A 5798-nucleotide genomic window follows, 5' to 3' on the forward strand; every position below is an offset into this window, starting at 1 on the left:
CGCTTTGCGCGAAGCCGATTCACATAGAATGAATGTGTAGAAAGAAGCCTCCTCGTAGAAAATATGGAAGAGGGCGCGACTTCTTCTTTGCCAAGCGCAGTGTATCTGAGAGTTTCCTCATCGCCGTCACGGATGTCCAACATCGTTTGAGCTTGAGCGTTCTAAGCTTCTCCAAGTACTTCTGTTCGAGGGTCATCCTATTTGGGAAGTGGTTGAATAGGATTTTTGTGACATCTCTATATGAAACGTTTGTCGCTTGACTTGACCGATCAGCCAACCAAAAAGAATTTCAGGTAGTGGAAACTTTCGACGTTCTTCAGGCAGAATTTTGAATGAACGACATGAGTGAACACGTCCCAGAACGGCTGCCACTGTAGCACTGCCCCGCTGAAGTGTACCGTGTCAAGCATCGGCAGCCTTCAACCACCGGCAAGCAGCCTTGAAGTATGACCAACGGAACTATTTCCGGAAGTCGTACCTAGAGCGGCACCGTCGTTGCGTATCGGCAGGTCTCGATCCACTGTCGTTTCAGGCTGATGTTGCTCGATGTGATATGAGCGAAAAGACAACGTTGCTGCTATGTGTTCTTCATACTTCGAGTCCGATAGGTAGATCTCAGCTGCTTGCTCGTGCTTTAGGAGTCTTTCCATTTTTTTGATGAGCGTGCGTTGTCCGTCGTTGCAGTGCTTCAGTCTGTCGTGCTGAACTCTTAGCGCTGGAGTGCGAAACTGCCTCGATTCAACAAGTTGGCTTGCCTAGTTACGAAGACCGGTATGCAAAGCTCGTTGGGTTACTCATTTGTCCTTAATCCAATCCATACTCGTTCCGGTGAAAGTCCTTTTTGTTTTGCGGTCGCTCGAATAAGAAATTTTCAGGCTTGTCAGCAGCATAAAATGTACAAGAAAAGAAGCTTCCTCGGTAGAAAGATGTATAATGGGGCGACCTTGTCACTCAGAAGAAAGTTAGAACGGCCACAAATGGACACGTTCTAACATTGCTCTGGGCGATAAAGTCGGCCGATTTGCCATCTTTCAATGACGAGGCTTCTTTTCTTCTACAGAGTGTTCACAAAGAGTGGAGAAAAACAGCTAGTAAACTCACTAGTAAAGGTAGTTCTCACAATGTAGGCGGTATAACAACCAGACATGTTAAACGAAAAGTTGGAGAGGCGTAGATCTTTCTCTTATTAGCAGCGACAAAAAAGGCAACAAATAATCACCGAAACCGCAAAATGCACGTATAGGTCGAGGCATTTGGCGACAAATAAAAGAAAAATACATTACTGCTCAAAGTGACGTCGGTCTGCTTAAGAACACGTGGTAACAGAAGGAAGTCCTTTTTGGAAGAAGAGCGATGCACATGCTGTGGGGAAGTTGAGGAAACAATGGAATGTGTTCTCGCTCAAGGTGCAGGTATTTACTGAGCTGCACGCTTGGACATCGACCAATATGCAGCCATTAGTGATAGAGACAATAAGGGAAGTTGAACATGTGATTGAAGAACATACGATTCGGTCGAAGCATTGGTGGCAGGAAACTTGTTTATGGTGCTTGGTAAGTATGATGTAAAAAGTCGTCATCATATACATCTATTGTTGAATACATGGCAGAAGCTGATGTTTATTACGCAATGCGGTAATTCGTTATTTTCTTTAATGACTTCATAGGTTCATATTATGTACTGGACATATTCCTGTGGAGTTGAACGACTGTTCTAGTTCAATTGACTGGAATACTAATCGCGCTGCCCTTTTTTGTTGTCGGCTGCGTAAAATACTTTTATAAAACTTGTTATGCAGTAGAAAAACAGGATCAGTTAGTACCTGGGCAGCCTTGCCGAGCATGAATGCGTAACAGGTGCAAAAGCTAAAATATAGGACTGTACACATGACGTAACGGCTAGCTGTATAGAAAGGCACATTGGTAGAACAGGCCGCTTTTGGAGCTCGTGATATGAGGCGTAAAAAGCTCATGCAAATGGAAATTCGCTTCTCAGACGTATGACGTAGAGATCACATATGCGGCGGGTCTACAAAAACTTTCATTCCTGAAGCTATCAGCATGACTGGTCGATAGTGCAGTTGTGACTCCGATGTGTTACCAAAAAGAATCACCGTGTGGCAAACTTTACAGAACACAACCTGATTACAGTGACTGTTTCAGAGGTGGAACAGTAGATGTACTATACCCTGTGATTGAATACACCGATGGACCTTTTCCTGCAGACGAACACGTCTCGTTTCGAGTCCTCTGTAAATAAGTAGGGGCACTCTGTCACTGCGGATGCCGCAGTCGATTCACTACATGAAAGAAGGTTTGCCATACAGTTAAGAAGCAATCAAGGGGGCGTGGGAGATGCCAAGCGTAAATAGATGTCCGGTCTGCTGACGAGAAAGAATTACTTCCTGTAGGCAGGTCAAAGCGAGATCAGAAGGAACACAAACTCGTACAGACTTCGTTTTTTTTTGTGGTAGTTTGCTTGCGGCTGCTTCTTGTCGCCCATCTTACACTTATGTGTCCTTCACCGGCAAGTACGCATTACTGCTGACATAACCAGACCAATACATTTTTGTGGTACTGAAAAAATGTCTTTTATTCAAGATGCATCATTATGAATTGATATTTTACCAAACCAAGAAGTTTTAAAACCAGTCTTGTTCTTGGCACATTCCATCCATATTGTGTAATTAAGTATGGTTGCTGGTCCCGAATAGTACCACATCACGAAGACTGACATATCTACCAGAGTTTGCCAAGTAATGCAGCGTCAGTAGTCAAATCTAGCACGTAGCAAAATAGCAAAAAAAAAGGACTGACGTTTCGACTGCGGGACCAGCTTTCGTCTACTGCGGGCCCAGCCTTCATCACTAAGATGAAGGCTGGTCCCGCTACGATAACTTGAGCTCCTTTCGCGCACTTTTTCCTACGTACTGAAAGGCTAAGCAATCTATTCGCCCACTATGGTCACAGCCACCTCAAGGTGCACTCACATCACAGAAAAAATTTTCACTTCACTTCCTTTTTACCAGGCAGCTAATTTAACGATGCACATACGGGCAGACTCCTGATGTTTGCGCAGTTAAACCACTCTTTTCCTTTGTGTTTTTTTTGCTGGAGTTTGCTCTGTTGTGGTGACTTATGCGGAAATGACTTGCCACATCCCAACTAACTATGTGCCTACACATGCTCGAATTTGACCACACATAAATTATTACTGCCCTCCTTATACTGATGCAATGAGTCTGAAACAGCCAGTCTGCAGAATATATTGACAAAGCAGCAAGCGCCCAGACCTGTACGCCTGCTCGGTGGTGCAGTCGCACCGCTAGGGTTCTGAAACGATTGTGAACTGTAATATAAAATATGGACAACCGCAATTATGCATGTACATGTACTGTAAAACAATTTTCAAACTCTTTTAGATTACGTGTTGCCGTCAATTCCTACACTCATTGCCAACAATTTCCTTTCTATGGAGCCTGGTATTATTAAAATTACATGGTTGTTTTCACTTTAGTGAAGACATGTATGTGAATGTTCCTTATTGCGTACTAACCACTGCTGATATTCTAGTGTTTACACGTCTCTTCTGCTATCACTGATGCTGATCACTCTTTAGCTGATGTTGAATGCTAGTTTCATGAAAAGTTTTCTTAATCAATTCGCCAGTTAAAATTATTGCACATGTTAATCATGGTGGTGTAGTGGCTATGGAGCTTGGCTGATGACTCCTAGGTCCCGAATTCAATTCCCATTATGTTGGTCTACTTCAGAAAGAGGCGGAATAAGAGTTTCATGTATATGCCTTGTGCATTTGTCACGGGTTCGTGACGTGGCCGAAGACAGTAGACTTTATGTTGGGATTTAACTGTTTACTTTGGCGAACCTGTGCCCGGTAAACGGAAAGTTCCATCACAGCAGCAGTCTAGCACAGACAGCAGCGAACGGAGCGTCGGCCGTCGATCAACTACTGACAAGCGCCGAACCGCGTCGGCATTTATACTCTTGCCGTCGAACGTTCTAGCGCTATCACTGGCGGTGGCGTAGGTTCCATAATAATCTGTACAGTTCGCAGGGTAGGCGTGCTCTTATCGAAATGATCTACTATACAGTCCGGAAGCTTCACGAAAACTGCAGTCGCGGTTTGCACTGAGAATTGTGTAGTGTTTTGGGGCGATAACAAAACTTGGGAAATGGAACGTGACATTGCCCCCCTCTGAAAAAGGCATCGTCCCGATGCTTTAACTAAAGATGAATGTACAATGATAATTCAAGAAAGTACAATGAATAAATTACGATACAATAATAATACAAAAAACACTGTTTGAGTTTGTCAACGTGCATGAAACGGCTTGAGGCGCGCGACATGGGCGACTTCAGGTCACAATCGGCATCGTTGAGAGTTCGTGATGCCGTAAGGGACAACCTCGTAATCAAGTGGGCCGAGACGTCGAACCACCCTGTACGGTCCGAAGTAACGTCGCAGAAGCTTTTAACTTACTCCAAGTCGGCGTATCGGCGTCCACACCCAAACACGTTCACCGGGCTGGTAATCCACGAAGCGTCATCGAAGATTGTAACGGCGGCTGTCGGTCGTCTGTTGATTCTTGATACGGAGACGCGCGAGTTGTCGGGCTTCTTCGGCGTGTTGAAGGTATTCCCTCACATCGAGGTTTTCTTCGTCGGTGACGTTGGGTAACATGGCATCGAGCGTCGTTGCCGGGCTCCTTTCGCAGACCAATTTGTATGGAGATGTCTGCGTCGTCTCCTGCACCGCCGTGTTGTATGCGAAGGTCACGTACGGAAGAATGGCGTCCCACGTCTTGTGTTCGACATCGACGTACATTTCGAGCATGACGGTGATCGTCTTGTTAAGCCGCTCGGTGAGGCCGTTTGTCTGTGGGTGGTACGCTGTCGTCCGGTGGTGGTTTTTCTGGCTGTATGCCAAGATCGCTTGAGTTAAGTCGGCAGTAAATGCCGTTCCTGTATCGGTGATAAGGACCTCCGGGGCGTCGTGACGTAGGACGATATTTTCGACGAAGAACTTAGCTACCTCGAATGCACTGCCTTTGGGAAGGGCTTTTGTCTCGGCGTTGCGGGTGAAGTAGTCGGTAGCTACCACGATGCACTTGTTTCCGAAAGCCGACGTAGGGAACGGCCCCAGTAGGTCCATACCTATCCGCTGGAAAGGTCGACAAGGTGGTTCAATTGGGTGCAGAAGTCCCGCTGGCCCTGTCGGTGGTGCCTTGCGCCGCTGACAGTCCCGGCATGTCCTCACATAACGAGTGACGTCGGTGGTAAGACGTGGCCAGTAGCACCTTTCTTGTATCCTCACGAGCGTGCGAGAAACACCGAGGTGCCCTGCCGTGAGATCGTCGTGCAGGGTCTGCAGGAGTTCTGGTCGCAAACCAGGAGGCACCACAAGGAGGTACTTAGCTCGAAGCGGTTAAAAGCTTTTCTTTTGTAGAAGACCGTTTCGCAGGAAGAACGACGCAATTGCGCGCTTGAATACCTTCGGGACTTCGGCGGTCCTGCTTTCGAGGTATTCTATTAGGGCCTTAAGTTCCGGTTCGGCCCGCTGTCCTTCAGCGAAGTCGTCTAAAGTTATCGTTTCCAAGAAGTAGTCGTCATCCGGGTCGTCGGGTGGTGGTTGGTCGACAGGCGCTCGAGAGAGACAGTCAGCGTCGGAGTGTTTCTTGCCGGACCTGTAAATGACAGTAATGTCATATTCTTGAAGTCTCAGGCTCCATCGTGCGAGGCGACCTGAAGGGTCCTTCAAGGTGGCTAGCCAACACAAGG

Source organism: Rhipicephalus microplus, chromosome 3, assembly GCF_043290135.1.
Source record: "Rhipicephalus microplus isolate Deutch F79 chromosome 3, USDA_Rmic, whole genome shotgun sequence".
Lineage (NCBI taxonomy): Eukaryota > Metazoa > Arthropoda > Arachnida > Ixodida > Ixodidae > Rhipicephalus > Rhipicephalus microplus.